Consider the following 22,479-nt stretch of genomic DNA (forward strand, 5'->3'; position numbering starts at 1 on the left):
TTCTGCAACATTTTTCAGGTGGTTTTTACCTTGGTTCGAGGGTCACTCGAAAGAATCGATATTCAAATATTGATGATATCGAGGTCGAATCGATTGCATTGAGAAAGGACATAAACTGTCCAACAAGCTCACTCATAAAATCTTTGGATTTTTTGATGCATCGACACGACCTTTGATATCATCGACATTCAAATTTCGATGATATCGAGTGTACCCCAGTCATTTCTTTAGTCCTAAAATTTTTTAAAGCAAGTCTCTCTCATTTTCAAATGTCGAGGAATCGTTCCTCGTATCGATAAAATCGGAGTTCAAAATTCGATGACATCGACGTGTGTTTCGATTCCCTTGACCAGCTGGCAAAAAGTTTCAATAGCGTATGACATTTGAGTTTGTGTCATCGAACGGCCAATCGATGCAATCGAGAGTATACGCTCGATGATATCGACCTTGCTTGATGATATCGAACTTTGTCATAAATGCGACCGTTTTATATCCGTTGGAACTTTTTGCCTATATATAAAGAGCTCATCTTTAGTTGCTGGTAGAGAAAAAAGAGAGTGCTTTTGAGTGTTTAACATTAGATCATTCACCCAAAGCCCTTTTTCTCAAGGGAGTTCATCCTCCAATCCACCCTCATCATTGATATTTAATAGAGTGGATTGAGGAATGAACTTCCACGTTCAAGGATCCTATAGCTACCATCTTGATGGCAAATCATTAAGCTGGGATGCCTTGAATGCATAGATGATTGGAATCACTCTATCTCCTTTTGTAATGACCCAGAAAATTTCGTGCAAAGACTCGAGTACCACCTCGAATTCCTTAGAAGTTATGTGTGGGTTAATTAGCGTTAAACTCAATTGCTTGTGAAATTTCTATCAATCATTTTAAATTTGATCTGCAGGACTCAAAACCTGTAGTATCGTTAATGCTATGTTACCCTGAAATCTTGGATTCAACGTTAAATCTAGTTGCTCTTAGGAGTACTTGGAAACTTTGTATCGGACCTGGACCGCGCGTCAAAAGTCCGATAGCGACGATCTTAGATAATTATGATCATCTTGTTGGGCTTGACCTTTACCTCAGAAATCAAGACCAGATGATGTCCTCGGTCGATTTGCTTGAGTTCGGAGTAAAGAGTGTGAGAAAGCTGAGAAATTAAATATTTATTTATGAAATCTGAGTCGTGTCGCTTGCGCGCCGATTCTAAGCTTTCTGGCCGTTGGATTCTGATCCAATTTCACCCTCGGATCAGGGAAGATGGCCCTGGCATGTCCTAATGCCGGTGGACCTGATCGAGTTTCGGTGACCGTTGAATTGACACTGGTCTGCCACGGCTGATCTGTAAATCCGATCGATACGAAAACTTAGACTGACCTAGATCCATGGTCAGTAAGCTTAAGTCTGACCGCACGTGGAGATAAGACCACCAGAAGTGCTCCGTTGGACCAGTATAGGCCTAATTTGGTTATAACCTAAGTATACCTTGGCCCTGGGGCTATTTTCATCCATTTTAGGCCTATATAAAGACCTTAAAACCCTCACTCTCTATTCCATACGAATTTTCTAACCCTAGCTAAGAAAGAGAGAGGAAAAGAGAGAGAAAGTGAGAGAGAAGTTGGTGAATCATCTTAAGATTCTTTCCTGTTATTCTGCATACCTAAACCATCACTTTTGAATCATTATTTTGGTGATTCTAAGTTCACTCTTAGGTAAGTTAATCAAACCCTAGTCTGTTTTAGAGCTTAAACTTGTCTAAGTGTTGATGTAGCTCATTTCTCTTCATGCCTTAGGTTATCTAGTCGCCGTTGACGAAGACTTATCGTCTGAATCTGATTTGTGCACTTTTTCTGGTTTAAGGTGTGGACTATATTCGTATAGGTTATGGTTTTCAAGGCTTTCAATGTTGGGTAATGGTTTATTATTGTTGTGGATGCGATTTCACATGCCAACTGCGATGTTTATATTGCGTTTCTGTTATATATGAGATATATTGAGATTTGTGTATTCTATGTATATGTAGGAAGTATCGTATACGTATAAAATATGAACATGTGTTTGCCATGATTAATTGTCGTGTACTTATGCTAGTTGTATGTGCGTTAACTCCTTGGCGAAAGGAATTGTCCAAATGTGTGTTATCACCAACATACGTCATGTATGTTGGACTATGTAGTCTAAGGGTTTGTAGAAATGTCTGAATGGTTAAGTGTGTAATATATTAACCTATTATAGGTGTTGAGAAGAGATTCTCAACTATCCTATTAGTGTGTATGAGTTCCTACATGCAATTTACATTCTTTGTTGTTTAACTTCAAGCACTACTTATGTGTAATTCATGCTAAGTTGATATTCATCAAATGTTCCCATATTGTATGATTAGAATTGTTGTTCCATTACTGTTCTAAGTTGTTATTATGAATATCTGTTATAATTGAATGTGTTTGGGACTATGAAATAGTCCAGGAAATCGGTAACAATCCTTGAGTTCGTGGCCAAGGTTGATTTTGCCACGTAGGACGTGTCTGACGAAACCGAGTCGTATTAGGGTTGTCGACAGTGGTTTGGCCACACGGAGTGTTTGCACATTCTATGTCGTTCAACTCAACGTGCACTCGTACTAGTCGAGTTCGTCAAGTAACCCGATTGTCCCGGTGGATGTACATCATGTATGGACACTATTGCTTAAATCTAGGGTACCAAACTTACTATTGCAATTCTGTTAACCATTATACCTTGATCCGCTAAGACTTATGAGCTGAGCATGGTGGTATGGGACACCGTGGTCGAGCTGTCGGCCTACGCTGGGGTGACGAGCCTCCCCGTAGTGACCAGTGAGCACACCAGACTTGTGAGCCGATTGGTGGTATGGGACACTATATTCGTGCTGTCGGCCTACATTGATTGGTGACGAGCCCTTTGTAGTGACCTCGGGCATACCCTGCTACTGCATTGAGGCGACGAGCCTTAGGGTAGTAACTAAGGTATGATAGGCATGCATTGATTGGTGATGAGCCCTTTGCAGCGACCTAGAACCATATGATCGTATGAGATTGTCTAGGACTGACGACCCTAGAATGGATCACTGTTTGGAAATTGATATGAGAAAGGTATCTTAGCTTCCCAATCCTACTGTATGAAAAGGACTAATAATAACTTGGTAATCATGTTCATGCACCGCATTGCATGTGCATTGGAGTTGTTGGCACTGCGGGAGGTTATCATGCGTACCGTAAGATGAAGACGCTGAGGGAGTGCAGGCGAGAGCATGCATCATCCCTACATATATCCTTGCATTAACAAGAGTAATTAGGATGTGTTTGATTGTATTGCCTTATCATTACTGCTTGATTGATTTGATAACATGTTAACTTTTACTGTATAGTTCCACTGAGTTGATCACTCACTCCCACATTCTGGGACGGTGTTTCAACACCAACCAGACTCTATCTTAGATGCAGATGATGACGCGACCCCTAAGGCAGAGTAGGAGTATGAGGATGATGAGGACATGTTTTCTTTTATGCAGTTCTCAGGCGGGTTCATGTGAGCCATGTCCTGATATGTGGGGATTTTGGGTTTTCTTTGTAATTGTAATAGATGATGTCATTTTGATACATATATTTTGAAAACAACGCTAGTAATTATGACCTGGCAGAGTATACGTATTTCAGGGACTTGCACATGTACACATATGTTTCTTTAAGTCTTCCGCTTGCGTCTTTCACTTATCCCTGAATTATGTTTACAGTTTGGCTTAATCTATTCCATGTTTTATGCACTCATACAGACAACATACATCCATCATTTAATATGTTACATAAGTGATGTTTTGAAACTCGGGAGCTGAGTTATACTCGACCCCCGAATTTCAGGGCATTACACCTTTATAGGAAAATATTTTGAGAGTAGGATTCGATTATAACCATGACCTAACTCGTCGCCATGTATTAGTACATCTTCTATGTTGCGGATCAAGGAAGCTGAAGTTCTTCATCAAAGGAGGAGATCTTCAACAAATGTGTTGAAAGGGACTCATCTGCTTATCTGTAAGTTATCAGAGTCTAGAGGACCCTTGTGATCATTCCTTTGTAGGATTGGGTCTAAGGTGTTTCTTACCCCTTACAAGTCCTCTAGGAGGCCTCCGGCAAGAGTGTACGTAGTGGGTGTGTTATGTTAACCCTTGCTCTGTGGAGAGCATACATAGTTAGGGTCTTGTTGAAGATCCTTAGCCAGTGTGCCTAAAAGTGGGTGCGTTGTGTTGATCCTTGCTCATGAGAGCATAAACAGTTAGGTTTCTTATGTGGATCCTTGGCCAGTGTGCCTAAAATCGGGTGCTATGTGTTGACCCTTGCTCATGGGAGCATAAACAGTCAGCTTAGGTGTAGGTTGTAAAGTTTAAAGGTAAACTTAATTTAAAACCTTGGGTTTGGGGTGAACCGTGTGAAACCTCCTTAGTGAAATCCGATACACTTAAGGGTTGAGTGCGGTTACCGGGAGTGGAGTAGACAAGTAGTCAAACCACTATAAAAATGACTGTGTTTGTGATTGATATTTGTCGTTGATTACTTGTATGATTTCATTAACTGCTTTCATATCTGCTCACACTCCACACACAATTACATCCTTCATAAACTATAAATTGTCTCATGCTTATCATTCAGATAGTTTTGTGATTGGATCCTCAATTTGGCTTGGAAGCCATTTGAGTTACTCTGATAATATCCTGATGTTTTTCATGCCTATTTACTCAGGATTAGGTTAATAGGATTTTTAATAAGTATAAAATTTTAAAAAGTCCTATTCACCCCCTCTAGGACATATTGGCATATTCCTACTTTAAGTAAAGCGGTCATTACCGCAATTTCAAAGTTTCCCAAAAAAACTCCATTTTCTTCAAAATAAATAAATAAAAATCCACAAATCTAAACAGTCCTTAAAGTAGGCTTGAAGAGATTGCTCGATTCATTGATAGCCAGTCAAATCAGATTAAAGAGTTTGAAGCAGAGAGAGAGAGAGAGAGAGAGAGAGAGAGAGAAGCTGATACAATTGCAAGAAGATAAGAAGACTAAGCTGAAGTGGAGGTATTTGGAGGAAGAAGTGGAACTGGAGAAGGAATTTGATGCTAAGATGACCCAATCGATGGACAAGTGACTATTGTAAATAGGTCCAATCTTTGTGTTTTCTCCATCAAGCTTCGATTGTTGTTTTAGCTTTTTCTTAACCATTTGTTTGCAAACCATCAGTTAAGAAAATAGGTGGTTAGGAAAAAGATGCAAGAACAATCCATAGTTTAGTGAGCAGGCTGTTGATCTGATCCAGCTATAGATGTGCTAGCTACAAATAGATCATTAAGAAAATGTTGCAACAATATTAAATCTCCCATTTATTAAAGAAAGATCGAGTATTCTTTTTTTTTTTTCCTGTTAGTTTTGTCTAGAAATTGATCGATTCACTTTTAGCACAATATTGAACTTGATATGTAATTATGAATCCTGATTTATGTCAAAGCAACATGACTTATGGGCCTTAGTTCTTGGATGCTCTCTATATTAAATGAGTTCAAGTCTTGAGACAAATTCATTCATGTGCAATGCTTGTTTTCTTTGTTCAGACTAGTATATATTGGGAGGAGAAGAATCTTATAGACTTGTATATTATCCTTCTCAGATTTTCAAGGTAAAGAAAGTATCATTATGGGAGTTCTGCTTGCCTTTTCCTTGTTTTTATTGTCACTTTCTCATTTTTATAAAGTATTGCTTTTTGAATATTCATCTTTTTGTAAAATTTGTAAGAATCATATATTTTACAGCACAATTGAATGGAGCCTTGCTGCTAACTTGAGGTTGTGGGTTCAATTTGAGACTATTATCACATGTTTCATTTGTGATTTTAAAGATTGTGAGAGTATTTGAAGTTCCTTAAAAATTTAGTTCTTTACTATCTGTTTAGTTGGGTTTAATAGTTCCATATTTGCATTTGGACAAGTATTCAATCTTCCCAATTTACTATCCGCAATCCCATTCATTCAATTGCTCTCTAAATGTCAGCGATTTCCTTCATTTAATTGCTGACCAATTAGTAATTACGTTGTCTGAAACAGATTGTTGAGCTTCCTAATATATTCATTCCTCTACAGTTCATCTCTAACTTATTATTTCATTAAAATCATTGTTCTTCAAAGGACATCAATTTTGTGATTTCGTCCTTTAAAATTGTTGCCTACAGCTGTTCATGTTTTTTTGCTCATGCTTCAGGATCATTCCTAATAGATCAAACATGAGACCAACATCTTTCCAAGAATGTGACATACAATAGATGGTGTTGTAGCCAAGAGAGTAGATTTGTCCTTATTCCAAATGCAGAAGTCCCCTTATTCCTTAAGCTAGCAGCTGCCCTGTCTGGAAGTCAGTTGGAATTGCCATGCTATGAATTTAAAGGAATGGTTCTCTAATATAAACTTTCCAACCCACAAATAGTTATTTTGAATAGAAGGAACATGCAGAAAATGTCTTAAAGCTAAGGCACCAGATGTCACTGGGTGAGTAACATCACAAACATTGGTAATCAAAGGCCGAGTGCAATTAACAGCCATGGTACAATTAAATCCATGTTAGGGAATGGGGTGAGACAAAATACCTACATCTCCAGTTAATGGGATGTGTGGCTTGTGTTTGGCTACCAATTTGGATCAGCCGGGGATCAAGTGTCATGGTCTTGTGGAAGGCACTCAACCAGAGAATTTAAGGGTCATGGTTTGTCACACCCCAAACCCAGAGATCGGACTCACAGGATATCCCGATCTCCGAGCCCATACGCCAGTTTCCGATCCTGGGATCCTACAAGGAGGATTTTTGAATGTACATTTATCTCATAAGAAGCATAACCATAAGTTTATCCAAATCACAAAGGCAACATCATCATCACATATCCACTAATATAAACAGTTGAATACAATGCTGAAAGGGAAATACATATGTATCAAAATCAAAGCTCCAGAAGTTCGCTGCACGCTCCAAGTTCAACGTTACTGTAACCTAATGCCACCTGCACGCATCTATCGTGCATAAGCTTATAAAAAGCTTAAAGGGTGGTGAAAGTGTGTGTAAGGTAAGTGCCAAGTATACAATAAAGCCCACAAATCATACATCATCGGAATGAACGAAAATACTGACAATATCATGAATCATACGATATCAGAGTAAGTGGAAATATACTGGTAAGTCCACGAGTCATAAAATATCAGAGTACGCAATACAGATCAACTCTACAAATGAGGAGTCAAAGAGAGCCAAAAATCAGATGCCGAGGGTATAATGCGATATGTAAATCCTACTAAGTCCGTCTAAGCCATGTAAGTGCAGAAATGTAGCAATCCAAAATGTCATATGCCTCAATGAAATGCAATATGCGATGCGAATGAAATGACCAAGCTGGAATGAAGTCAGGATGATAGTACGTAGTATCACAGGCTATGGGGTCCATCACAAGGGAATTCTATCCAAACCAGTCCCATACCTAAATTTGGATAGCCAAACACAATGTGGTAAACTCTTGATCTCAGGTTAGTCGCGCGCCCCAACCGAAATCCTGGCCATTGTGAAGGTACACATAACAAATAGTTGCGCACAACCAGCCCAAGTAGATAGTGAATGGATTAATGAATGAGTATACAACTCCGACTCAATAAGTCCACATATCAGTACTGTACATCTCTGAGATCATCATCAGTGTCTAGTACACTCCACACTAACTGCCGCCTCCCTAGCCGCATAGCCCAGTGAGTGAAAGAGACCACACTATCCGCCTGACCAGTAGTCTGCCAATACCAACTCGGCTCGTTGATAGCGGACTCACTTGTGAGCTGGTCAAACTCAGCCTAGCTTACAACCCTCTCACTTGGGTGGATAAGGCCACACCCCTCCCAACTGACCACGACACAGTGAGAGACGTGGCCTCCTAGTATTCGGCACTCGGGCGCTCATGTATCCACTCGGTCAAGACGTTGGGGCGTCTCCTGGCATCAAAGGTTTAGGGACTTTCACCCACGGACATCCAAAGTGCCCAGATGCTAGAACAACATTTTTAGTGTCCAATCCGACCATCCATGATGTGTCTGTGGAGGCCATGACCCTGATGTTGCTAGGGGTACAATGATTATGTTACACATACGAGATGCATGAGTCACCCCCTCCAGTCATGTAGCAATCTTACGCGTACCGCACGCTCATGTGGGTAACTCCTATCAATGAGTCCCATAAATAGTCAGCCCAATGGCATATGCTGTGATCAGTCACTACTCATAACAAGCATACATATGATGTGTATAGGCATGAGTCATGGAGTTATACTAAGCATGTTATATGGTGATGAACTATCCTTACAATGAGGATGGGCCTAGACGGCCTACACACAACAAGTATGGGCCTATTAATGGGCCCTAGGGAGAGTACAATGTGGACATTTAACCAACATTATTCTTACAATGTGGATGTTAAACCATCATTGCTCCCAAGGCATGGCTTGCCACAAATATCATTACATAAACTATAATGGAATCACACAATGCAATGGACCTTATATACATCTCATTGGGCCTCGACCCATGTAACATCTTAAAAAAATCCATACAAAGACCCGAGTACCACCTTAAGCAGAAATCGCTGAGGATCAAATTATGTAGGAATTAGATGAAAAATCAGTTAAGTGCTAAACTGAATTAATCAGTAGATTAGCTTGAACTACTTTCTATACAATCTGTAAGACCCAAAACCACTAGAATCACTAACCTAACATTATCTAGAAACCTAGGATCAATCTCAAAACCCAGTTGCTCTCGGGAGTATCTTAAAACTCCGTATCGGATCTGGACCGAGCGTCAAAAGTCCGATTAACGTGAATCTATACAGTTATGACCGCCTTACTGGGCTTAACAACCATTTGGAAAATCAAGTCCAAATAGTATCCAGAAACACATAACTTGAACCCGGAGTGAAGTGTGTGAGAAACCCGAATATCTTTAGAAAATGAACTCAAACTTAAGTAATCTGGGTCGTTCACTTGCAAGCCAAATTTAAGGTTTCTAACCATCAGAATCTAACCCAACTACACCCTTAGATCAGGGAAATTTCCATACACAAGTCAATGTACTTGTGGCCCTGATCAAGTGTCAATAACCGTCGATCTGAAACTGGTCCACCGCGGTCGATCCATAATTCTGATCAGACCAAAATCTTAGCCTAGCATAGATCCATCGTTAAGGAACTTTCTCCAAATCTTATGCAAGTAATGGGCCTCCAGATGACCACCGTTGGCCCAAAGCAGATGCCCTTTGGTTATAACCTAAGTATACCAGGGCCTTGGGGCCATTTGAACCACTTTTGGGCCTATATAAGGGCCTTAACCCATCCCTCTCTCATTCCATACGAATTTGATAAACCCTAGGAGAGAGAAGAGAGAAAAGAGAAGGAGAAAGTGAGGTGAAGAGAGAGAGAGAGCGAGAGATAGTTGCTAGGATTCGATCCCGCCGCTCCACGTATTGAATCACCTCTCCCGTTTCGCAATACCAGCGATTTCAATTCCATTTTTGGGTAAGAAATCCTAACCCTAATCTGTTTTAGTTATCCAAGTAGATGAATTGACGAAATAACTAAATTTTTTCGTGATTCAGGTAGCCGTTGTGCCGTTGATAAAGGCATAGTGTTCGAACTAAGTTCGATATGAGTTTACTGACGGAAGGTGCAGACTATAAACATTTAGGTTATGGTTTTTAAGGCTCTCAATGTTAGTTAATGATTTATGACTAACTTGATTGCGATCACATATGCTTAGATATAATATTTTTTGTTTAATACACGTATATATGAACTATGTTGAAAATAGTGCATTCCATGTGTTTGTTGAAATGTTTAAATGAATATGGAATTATGATTTGTGCTTGCCTTGACTATTAATTAGAAACACCTGATTGTTATATGTGTGACAACTCCTTTGTGAAAGGACTTGCTACAATATATGTTATAACTAATTACTACATGTATGTTGATATGTATAGTCTAAGTGTTTGATATAATGCCTGAATGAGAAAATGGTTGTTGAAATATATTTAATGAGGGTGTTGAGATAGGATTCTCGATTACCTTACCTATAGTTAGTTTCCTTTATGTAACCTATCTTACTACTACGTGCTGTATGGATGAAATGCCTATGTATGACAACATGTGTACTATGTGTAAGTGCTATAATTTATATCCCTGTCTGTTGTCAAATTTGTGGTGCCAAAATCACTGTTATATATAACTTGCTTAAGTGAAGCTCTCTCAAGGATCAACATTCATGAACAAGCTAAGCTCACAACAAGCAAAGCTCACAAGACAAGACTCAAGCTGAAGAGTACAAGGCAGTTGGTAAAAAACTCAAGACCCTTTCAAGATTGAGCTACATCAAGATTTCAAGATTGATCTACATCAAGACTTCAGGCTCATACTTCAAGGTCACTAGTTCCAAATGTTTCAATGTCCTTTACTTCATGGTTGAGGTTTGATTGACCATAGGTTGACCTTAGAAGTAGGTCATTTCGGATACATAAACCAAATGTTTATTTTTCATGTGATTGGTCTGTTCTTCGACTAGTCCTAGCCCTTCTTCGACTAGTCCTAGACTTGCTTCGACCAGTCTAAGAAATTTCTCGATCAGTCGTGAGTTTGTACAAATTCCGGATAAAATCTGTTAGCCTTCGACTAGTCCAGGAATCTGCTCGACCAGTCGTAGGAACAGTGTCGACTGCATCTTCGACCAGTCGAACATCTTCGACTCGAATTCCAGCGAAGCTTTCTAGGACCTACGACCAGTCGAAGGAGAGCTACGACCAGTCGTAGAATGGTCAAAGCAAATCTCACCGGATTTTTCAAATATCTGTTATTGCTTCGACTAGTCGAAGAGCTCCCTAGACCAGTCGAAGACCCGATCTTCTCACTTATAAATAGAGCACGAATCTCAGAAGAAATTATCGATTTAATTAATTCATTCAAGCCAATCTTCGTCGAACTTCTGAGAGATAATTCTGTGCTCCATCTAAGCTAAGTGTGCTTATTTAATATTCTCTTTCCTTAGCTTTATTTAATTGATTTTGTTTCTGCTATTCCAATCTGATTTGATAAGAGGAATTGTTATTCCCTTTCTTTGGAATCAAAATCAATTAAGGCAAGCCCTATTTGGTTTAATTTAAAATCTATTAGAATTAGAACCATTGTAATCGAGTACTGGACATTGAACTTGGACATTCAATCATCTACTCTGATTTGGTTCTACCGGGCCGCTACAACGAAGGAGATAATCAGGTATTTTACATTTAATTGTAAATCCCGTTCTATTTTGGTTTCTTTCAAGATTTGCCAGAAAAATCTTGTTGTATTGGTTTTCTGAGGAGAGCCAGGAAAACTCAGAAGTGGGGTTTTTTTTAATTGTGTAAGCCCACATACAAAGACACAATTGTAAAGGTTTTAGGTGAACCTAGGAAAACCTATTTTTAGTGAACGTTAATATCCCCTGTGTGAGGATATTAGGAGTGGAGTAGCTTTTTGTGTTGCTGTTGTTTAACAGTTGGTGAACACACAGGCGAACCACTATAAACCCTTGTGTTTGATTGATTTATTCTTCTAATCTTTAATTAATTTTTGTGGGATGTATGTATGGTGGTGAATGTTGTAATTATTTAATTCAAGCTTTGTGTGAATGTTGTAATAGCTTAGAATTTATTTTCTGCTATTCCTTTATCAGCTTGATTTTTAATTTCATTTGAAAGTTGTTCCGGCAAGGTTGCCCTGCCATTTTTATGGTGTATGGCTGTCCCTAGAACAATACATTTTTAATTACAAGTTATTTCAATTCAGTTTATATTTATTATTGTATTCCTCTTCGGTTTGAGACTTGATACAAAGATCTTTCTAGACATAAGGTTGTCCTACCATAAACTCTGTTTTTGGTGTAAGGTTGTCCTTAGAACAACGTTTGTATCAACCTCTCAAGATCTGAATTTTGAGGTTATTTTAATTTACTGCTTTGTGATTTACTTTGGCTATCATTTTCTTTTTATTTCTGCTGTTATTAGTTTTATTTGGCATTGTCCTATTCACCCCCCCTCTAGGACATATAGCTTCACCTTTTTACTATGTGTTTGTTAAAATGCACAAATGAGATTTATATTTAAATTGGCTGTCACATGCTATTTGACTATCACATATGAATGCCTATTATGTTTGAATATGATTGGGACTACTGTGTAGCCCAGGCAATTGGTAATGATTTTTGAATTAGTGGTCGAGGTCGTTTCGCCACACAGGACAGTTCGATGAATCCGAGTCGTACGCTGTTTGTCGACAGTGATTAGGCCACGCGGAGTGCTTACGTGCTCCTTGTCGATTGATTCAACGTATGCTTGTACCAATCAGACTTGTCAAGTAACCCGATTGGCCTAATGTGTGTTTATTATGTATGAACGCAACTGCTTGAATCTAAGGTTCCACTTACCAATGTAAAGCCTGTTAAACCTTAGTACCACGATCCGCTAAGACTCATAAGCTGAGCATAGTGGTATGGGACACCGTGGTCAAGCTGTCGGCCTACGTTGGGGTGACAAGCCTCCCTGTAGTGACCAGTGAGCAAACCAAACTCGTGAGCTGAATACGGTGGTATAGGACACTGTATTCGAGTAGTCGGCCTATGCTAAGGTAACGAGCCTTTTCCATGGTTACCTTGAGTATAAAATAGGCCTACGATCAAGTGACGAGTCTCTCATAGTGACCTCGAGTGTGAATTAAGCCTATGCTGAGGCGACGAGCCTCCCGTAGCAACCTATAGTGTATACTCGCGAACTTGCCTATCGTATGTGACTAACTTGGACTGATGACCCTAGATGGATCATTGTTTGGATAAATGATATAAAGGGAAGTGCCTTAGCTTCCCGAATCTGATGTATGAATAGGTTTAATTAAGAACTTGGCTAACACGACCATGCGCCGCATTGCATGTGCCTTTGGCATGGGTGTTAAGCACAGCGGGAGTGTAGCATGTGTGACCATGAGATGATGTCATGGAGGGAGAGCAGGCAGGGCATACATCATTAATATATATCATCCTTACATTAATAAGAGTACTTAGGACATGATTGTTGTACTGCTTTATCATTACTGCTTGATTGAATTAATAACATGTTAGCCTTTGTCTTATAGCTCCACTGAGTTGATCACTCCCTCCCACTCTGTGGTGGTATTTTGAAACACCAACCAAACTCTATTATAGTTTCAGATGATGGCGAGGCTTACGAGTTGGAGCCGGCCTTCTACGACAACGAGGAGGAGTTCTCCTACCTGCAACTCTCTGGCGGGTCTACATAGACTTGGAGTTGCATTACCGAGGCTATAGGGATATGGATTAGATGACATTACACTTTATCATTTTGTATATTTTGGAACTATACATGTAATTATTTAACCTGGTATCATGTTCATACTCTGGGGACCTACAACCACTTACATGCTTTATATACTTATCACAGTCTTCCACTTGTGTAATCCAATTATCTCTGGAGTATGATATATTCATTTGGTATAATCCCATTCATGTTTAATGCACTAATATGGCCAACATTTAATCATTATTATCTATGTTGCATAAGTGATGCGTTGGAACTCGGGAGTTGAGCGTCTACTCGACCCTCGATTTTCAGGGAGTTACAAGTTGGTATCAGAGCATGATTTAGATTAAACTGAACCTGGGTTATGGTAACACGATGCACACTGATGCATTTTGATTTAGGTGGGAGCGTTGAAACGTAGAGACAGTTGTAGGATTCCCAGTTTCCCCCGACGGTGATCATATGATCGTTGAACCAAAAACCGACCGTTGAAATCGGACCCGTAGGCATCTATGATCATGTGAGATGATCCCAATTCTTTTCTAGACCATCCATCAATGAGTTTAGGCGATGATTCAGTGTATCCCACACTTAAATAACTCAAAAAATGTGAATATATGTGAGATGGGACCCGAAACGCATCAAACGGACTTGGAGGCCTAAACGACGTAAATCGGGGGGGACCAAAGTGGACCCCGCACATTTTCAGCACCCTAGGGGGGATGCCATCGCCCCTAGGATGATGTCATTGCCCTAGGTCCAGTGGACTGCGATGGCATCGCCCCAACCGCGAGCCCTCACGGTCTAATTCGCCCGGGCCTGTCGGCTTGCAGCGGTCCGGTTGGGCCGGCCCTTGTACACACCTGTGGGGCCCACGAAATCATGTGGGGGCCCCTATAAACCCCATTTTTTTTCATTTTTCCCTTCTACACCCTCCAAGCTTTCCAAACTTCTAAAAATCTCATTTTCCCACCTCAAATCCTCCCTTAATTCTCATATCTTCTTCATCTTCTTCTCTACATACCCATTCTTCATCATATCCTTCAAACCCATCTCTTATCTCCCTCATTTTCCTCCTATTTGGGCACACAAACCCTCCTTAGTGTCTCAAAAACCTCAAGGTCCAACAACCCATCCTATCCCTTCATTTTATTTCACTCTCATGGCTCTTTTTGAGCTCATGGCGACCATATTTTTGCTTTCCACACTTCTTTCTCTCATTGGGAAGAAGAGGGCTCTCATAGATGAAGTCAAGCCTAGCTGCCCTACCCGTTCAAGGAGGTAAAGAGGCACTGGGGCTAGCATAAGCATCGATTCGAAGCTAAGGATGAAGTGGGAACTTGATCCCCAACTTCCTCTCGAAAGAAGTCTACTAGCAGATATGGCACAAGGAAGGTTTCAAGGCCATATGGTTCTCTTTAAAGCACACGTGGATGAGTAACTGTTTGGACTTTATCCGATGATGGATCTCCTATTGGACGCCAGGTGGGGTCCTATATTTGAAGGCAAGTCTCGTGCGAATGAGAGCACCTTCCGAGCCTTCTACACCCATATACGAGAGCTGCTATTGGAGCCTCTACAGTTCACTATGAAGGCGGGAAGCTATTGTCAATGTGGACTTGATAGCCCAGATCATGGAGATGCCGCATGGAGAGGTTCATGCTAGCGAAAGAAGTCTCAAGAGCGTGCGTGAAAGATATCGTCGTACATGATTTCCATGCAGCCGACTGGTCCACTGGAGTTGAGGCAATTGCATCCTAGCATCCAAGATGACCAATGACTTCTACCTACTCCACCACATATTCACGCACAATGTGTATCCTAGATGGAGCAATCGTTCTGAATGCACGTGTCTGATGGTAGACTTCATATATCGAGCTGGGTAAGGAGATAAGTTGTGCCTGCCCACGTATGTACTACTACAAATAGTTCAGACCGCGCACTCTCCTAGGACAGACATTTCACTTTCATTCGGCCGATTCATATGCAAGCTTGCTCGTGAATTCAGCTACAGACTTGGCTCAGAAAGGCTTGCGCCGATCCATTTCATCAACGATACTACTCTCAACAACATGAATATTGGGTCACGACACATCAAGCCCGACTCGATGAGAGTGAGGGTGAGACGTGAAGTGAAGAGGAAGAGAGTGATGAAGAAGGCGGAGATGAAATAGAAGAAGGAAGTGAGGAAGAGGAAGAGCAGGAAGAGGAGGGAGAGGAGGCCCAAGACTCTGATGGGGGCTCTCCACCTACTACACATGACCCCCACCATGATCGGGCTATTTTAGAAGCCTGCTTGGCACAGATCGAGGAGGGCCAGGTCGCTCTGCGACAGGAGGTCAGAGAGACTTGGGCCAATCTTGAAGAGAGTCAGTCCTTCATGAAACAGAAATTCAAGAAGGTGTCTCACACTTTGAAGGCTCTCATATGCTGTTTGCAAGACAAAGGTGCTACTCCACCATCACCAGATTCTGACAACTAGTCCTATGTTGTAGTCATCTTTGGGTTTTCTTTGCTTTCATGTTCCTATGTTATAGCCTTGATAAGCTTAGTAGTAGGGTAGATTTGATGGTGTATTTGGTGTTTAAAGCTTGTTTGGATTAGCTTACATGCATCTTCTGTCATAATTCATGTAAGACTGTATCTCATGTATTGTGACAATTTTGGTAAATGAAATGCATGAAGTTCCTTTTAGTGTGGAATGTGAATGATGTTGGATGAGTGTATGTTCTTATGTTAAATCTTACATGTGGTGCACCCTATGTTGTATATAGGGAATGCCACCTAAGGCCACTCGGAGTATGGCACGCATTACACTTGGCGAATCGATTGATTGGGCACCTCCCCCAAGCGATAGCCACATGTGTAAGTGCCATAGTTTATAGCCCTTTGCGGTTGTCAAATTTGGGGTGCCAAAGACACTGTTATGAAGCTTGCATCTGTGAAAAACAATGCTCTATTCAAGATCTCCAGAAGCTTTCAATGTCAATCTCAAGATCTCAAAAAGCTCTCAAGTTTAAACGACAGCAAGACTTCAAACTCCATTACTTTCAAAGGTTACTCGTCTCTAAAGTTTCAATGTGCTTACTTCACTATTGAGGTATGACTGACCATAGGCTGACCTTCAGAGTAGGTCATTCTGGATTCATAATTCATATGTTTTTTATATGTGAGTTTGGTCTGATCTAAGACTAGTCCTAGACTTTTTTCGACTAGTCCTAGCACTGCTTCGACCTATCTAAACATTTCCTGGATCAGTCGTAAGTTTGTTGCAAAAATTGGAAATTTTCTATTAGGCTTCGACTAGTCTTGGGGACTGTTCGACCAGTCGTAGGTATAATGTCGACTGCATCTTCGACCTGTCGTAGAGCTACAACTCAATGTACAGCGTTGAAATTTGACTAGCTTCAACTAGTCGTGTGAAACCTACGACCAGTCGTAGGAGACCCACGACCAGTCGTAGACCATCTACGACCAGTCGTGAAACTGCCAAATCTTATCGCGCCTGAATTTTCAAATATCTGTTAGCTCTACGACCAATCGTAGAGGTCCTTAGACTAGTCGAAGACGTGATTTGCTGACCTATAAATAGAGCACGAATCTCAGAATAAATAAGGCAATTCAAGTTAATTTAATTCGGTCTTCTGAGAGATAAGTCAGTGCTCCATATAAGTTAAGTGTGCATATTTAATATTCTCTTTCTTTAGCTTTCTTAATTGATTTTGTTTCTTGTATTCCAATCTAATCTGAAAAGAGGAATTGTTTTTTCCTTTTTCTGGAATCAAAATCAATTAGAGCTAGCCCTTTTGTTTTAATTTAAAATCTATTAGAACCTAAAACTATTATAAAGTGAGTATTGGACATTGAACTTTGACATTCAAATCTCTACTCTGACTTAGTTCTTCTGAGCTGCTACAACGAAGGAGAAAATCAGTTATTTTACAATTTGTGTAATTTACATTGTTTGGTTTTATTTGAGGTTAAGCCAGAAAAATCTTAAAATTGTTGGTTATCTGAGGAGAGCCAGAAAACTCAGAAGTGAGGGTTTTTAAATTGTGTAAGCCCTTTGAAAAAGACACAATTGTGAAGGTTTTGGGTGAACCTGTGAAAACCTATTTGATAGTGAACGCTAATATCCCCTGTGTGAGGATATTAGGAGTGGAGTAGCATTCTATGTGGGCTGTTGTTTAACAGTTGGTGAACACATAGGCGAACCACTATAATTCTTTATGTTGTAGATGTGTGATTTATATTTCCTATCTTATATCATTCAGAATTATGGAATATATGTGTGAACGTGAATGTTGTAATCATTTCATTTCAAGCACAGTGGAGAATGTTGTAATAATTTAGATTTACACTTTAGCATTATATTTTTGCTATCTCTTTATTACATTGAGCTTCTGTTTCTCTATTTATTCTAGAAATAAGATTGCCCTACCATAAACTTTGGTTTTTAGTGTAAGGTTGTCCTTAGAACAATTTTTGTTTCTATTTCTCTATTTTAGGTCGCTTTCCATTCCTATTCTGTGATTGGTGTATAGTGTTATCTAATCTTTGGTTCATATTCCACCGTATTTATTTTTAATTTGGCATAGTCCTATCCACCCCCCCTCTAGGACATATAGCTTGGCCATTTCAAGTGGTATCAGAGCCTAATAGCTCGCTCTTATTACTTTTTATTTGGATTTAATTCCTGAGCTAACGATCCAAGCTATATATAAGATGTCAAATTTTGATAGAATATCAGTCATTAGGCCTCCACCCTTTGATGGCTCCAACTATGCCTATTGGAAAGCCAAGATGAGGATCTTCCTCAAATCCATGGATGAAAATGTGTGGCTATCCATAGTGAATGAATGGACCCCTCGTACCACTAAAGTAACCGGGATTGATGGTTCAAAATCTATGAAAATTACACCGTATTTCTCTTGGACCACACTTTAGAAAACTGAGAGTAGTGCAAATGCTAAAGCACTAAATGCAATTACTTGTGCACTATCACCAGATGAATTCAAAAGAATTATATCTTGTGATTCTGCAAAACATGCTTGGGATATATTGGAAATGACACACGAGGGTACTTCAATTGTCAAGAAATCTAAGATACAAATCCTCACAACTAAATTTGAGGAAAAACGTATGGAAGAAAATGAAATGTTCATGGACTTCTATACTAGATTAAATGACATTGTAAACTCTATGTGGGGTCTAGGCGATAAAATTTCTGAAAGCAAGATATGTGCTAAAATACTATGCTCACTTCCTGAACGGTTCAGTTCTAAAGTAACCGCAATCCAGGAACTTCGTGATACAGACAATATGAAGGTTGAGAAATTAGTTGGCTCATTATAAACTTATGAGTTAACCTTTAAAGCTCCAAAAGGTAAATCTATTGCGTTAAAAACTTTTGAAATTGATTTAAACTCAGATTTAGAAAACTATGAGGATGATATGGCTCTTTTGGCAAAGAGATTTTATAAAATTTTTAAAAGTAAAAAGAGGGTTGATTTTCAAAAAGCATTTGATAAAAAGAAACATAAATCTAAAACTAGAAAATCTTTAAAAGACAGTCAATGTTACAACTGCCATGAGTATGGGCATTTGGCTAACAAATGTCCTAATAAGGGCAAGTCAAAAAAGAAAAATATGATGGCTACTTAGGATGAGTCCTCTGATTCTGAAGTCTCTTCTGAATCAGAAGATTCTGAAACTGACCCAGGGTGTGATGTTAAGGCCCTTATGACTCTAGCCAAATTCACTTTTTCATATAATGATGACTCGACTAATGAAGAAAATTTGAATAGTGAATATGAAAATGAAGATGATCTTCAAGATGCTTACAATGCTCTATACAAGGAAAGTTGTAAAATTGCTGTGAAATTAAAACTTCAAAAAGAGAAATTTTCTAAACTCAAAGAAATTTATGAATCTCTTATTTTAGAAAAGTCTCATATTTCAGACTATTTTGAAAAGACAAAATGCGATTTAGATTTTAAAACCTCCCACGTTGAAAATCTTAAATCTGAAAACGAACAACTAAAACATGAAGTCTCTTCTCTCTTGAGTTTAAAGGAAACCTGGAAATATGCCCAAGGTGATCCTAAATTTAAAAAATTCTTATCTGGATCGAGAAAATGTGGTGATCAATCCGGTCTGGCCTTTGACAAGAGTGCTCCTCCTAAACCGAAGAATACTTCTCCCACGTTTGTAAAGGGAGAGATCTTAAACTCAAAAGGGAAAGATCAAATGTTTTCTAAAAGCTTTAGGTCTTTTCAAAAACCTAAAAGACATATCAACTATAAAAAGCAAAACCAAAGTCCTTTGGCAGAAAAGATAGTTGATCTATTTAAGAAGCTTCTAAAGTCTAACTCACTAGGTCATACTTATAACTCTTACAATCGAAAGAAGACCTACTATCCTCCTAAACCCAAAATGGTTATGAAATGGGTTCCAAAGGTCACTTGCTTGGTTGCCCACGCCGCTTTCAAAGCAACAAGCCATTCTAAGTGATACCTAGATAGTGGATGCTCCAGGCATATGACAGGCGACAAGGCTTTATTCACCGATCTCAAAGACATGACTGACGGTTCAGTCACATTTGGAGATGTCAGCAATTGCAAGATTATGGACCAAGGTACTGTTCAACTCTATAACCTTCCTTTGTTTAAAAATGTTTTATATGTTGAAGGTCTAAAACATAACTTGCTTAGCATATCTCAAATATGTGACAATAACCATAGTGTACGGTTTTCTAATCAAAGCTGTTAGATTCTAAACAACAAGGGTTCAGTAATACTAACTGGACGTAGAACGTCTGAAAACTGCTATATTGTTAGCGAATCCAACTCATCTAATCCATCGTGTTACAGGGTCCAAACAGACAAGACTGACTTATGGCACAAATGTCTTGGACATGTACACTACCGAAATCTATATAGATTGAGCAAATGGGAACTTATAAGAGGTTTACCCAAACTATAAAAATTAGATAAAATATGTGGTGAATACCAGATTGGCAAACAAACAAGGAACTCACACAAAAAGGTGAATTTCAATACCACATCAAGTCCACTCGAGCTTCTCCATATGGACGTAGTAGGACCTACCAGGACAGAAAGTCGAGGTGGCAAAAGAAATATCTTGGTAATTGTAGATGACTTTACCAGATATACATAGGTAGTCTTCTTAAGGGATAAATCAGAAACCTTTGAAGAAGTGAAAAAGGTTCTTAAAAGGATTCAAACTGAAAAAGGCTCTCAAGTCAGTAAGATTCATAGTGATCATGGATCTGAATTTGAGAATAGTGGTTTTGAGAAGTTCTGTAGTGACCAGGGATTATTACATGAATTCTCAGTGCCCAAAACTCCACAACAAAATGGTATAGTTGAAAGGAAAAATAGAGTGCTTCAAGAAATGGCTAATGTCATGTTGAATAGTATGAAGCTCTCTAAGAATCTTTGGGCTGAAGCAGTCAATACAGCTTGCTATATTATTAACCGGGTTTACACTAGTAAAGGTAATAATAAAACGGCTTACGAAATGTGGTTCGATAAAAAGCCTACTGTCAAATACTTTCGAGTTTTTGGCAGCAAGTGCTATATTTTACGAGATCGTGAAAATTTGGAAAAGTTTGATATGAAGAGTGATGAAGGGATCTTCTTAGGATACTCTTTAAATAGTCGAGCTTATAGGGTTCTGAATAAAAGGACCGGTGTGATTCAAGAGTCCATCAATGTGGTCATTAACGATTACTTAAACACACCTGTCTCAAGTTCAAATAATGATGAAGTTCTTGTAATTGATAAACCTAATACTTCATCTAATCAGACTGATCTTGAACTAAGGACTGTTAAAGATCATCCAACCACACAGATTCTTGAAAACCCTCTCACTAGTGTTCGTACCCGTAGACAACTTGAGGATATATGCAATTACGTATGTTTTACATCCCAAATAGAACCATCTAACGTAAAAGAAGCTCTTACTGATGAAAATTAGATTGTTGCGATGCAAGAAGAACTTAACCAATTTGTGAGAAATGATGTTTGGTATCTCGTACCTAGACCTAAAGATAAACACATCATTGGAACCAAATGGATTTTCAAAAATAAGTCTGACGAACTTGGCAATATAATTAGAAACAAGGCTAGACTAGTGGTACAAGGTTACACTCAAATTGAAGGTATTGACTATGATGAAACCTTTGCACCAATAGCACGTCTTGAATCAATCAGACTCTTTATATCAATTGCGTGTTTTAGAAAGTTTAAAATTTACCAAATGGATGTGAAAAGTGCATTTTTAAATGGCGATCTACATGAGGAAGTTTATGTTGAACAACCAATGGGTTTTGAAGACTCCAAAAATGTTGATCATGTGTATCGTCTTAAAAAGGCACTTTACGATTTAAAACAAGCTCCTAAGGCATGGTATGAGAAACTAACAAAGTTTCTATTAAGCCATAATTTTCAAATGAGATGTGTTGATAAAACTCTATTTACTAAAAAACATAATAATCACATCTTATTAGTACAAATCTATATTGATGATATCATTTATGTATCTACTTGTACTGACATGACTATTGAGTTTGTAGATTTGATGAAATCTCAATTTGAAATGAGCTTGTAACGCCCTGAAATTCAGGGGTCGAGCATAACTCAGCTCCCGAGTTCCAAAACATCACTTATGCAACATATTTAATGATGGATGTATGTTGTCTATATTAGTGCATAAAACATGGAATAGATTAAGCCAAAGCACAGATATAATTCAGGGATAAGTGAAGAAAGCAAGCGGAAGACTTAAAGAAATATATGTGTACAAGTGCAAATCCCTGAAGTACATATACATACCAGGTCGTAATGTAAGTGTTACTATCAAAATTACAAGTATCAAGTTACATCATTTAAGTCCCAAAAAATAATCCCAGAATCCCGCGCATCAGAACAAGGCTCGCTAAAACCCATCTGAAAACTGCATATAAGAGAAAGCAGCCTCATCATCATCCATCTCCCGCTCTACCTCAGAGGTCGCATCAACATCTGCAACATCAGAACCTA

Source organism: Magnolia sinica, chromosome 4, assembly GCF_029962835.1.
Source record: "Magnolia sinica isolate HGM2019 chromosome 4, MsV1, whole genome shotgun sequence".
NCBI lineage: Eukaryota > Viridiplantae > Streptophyta > Magnoliopsida > Magnoliales > Magnoliaceae > Magnolia > Magnolia sinica.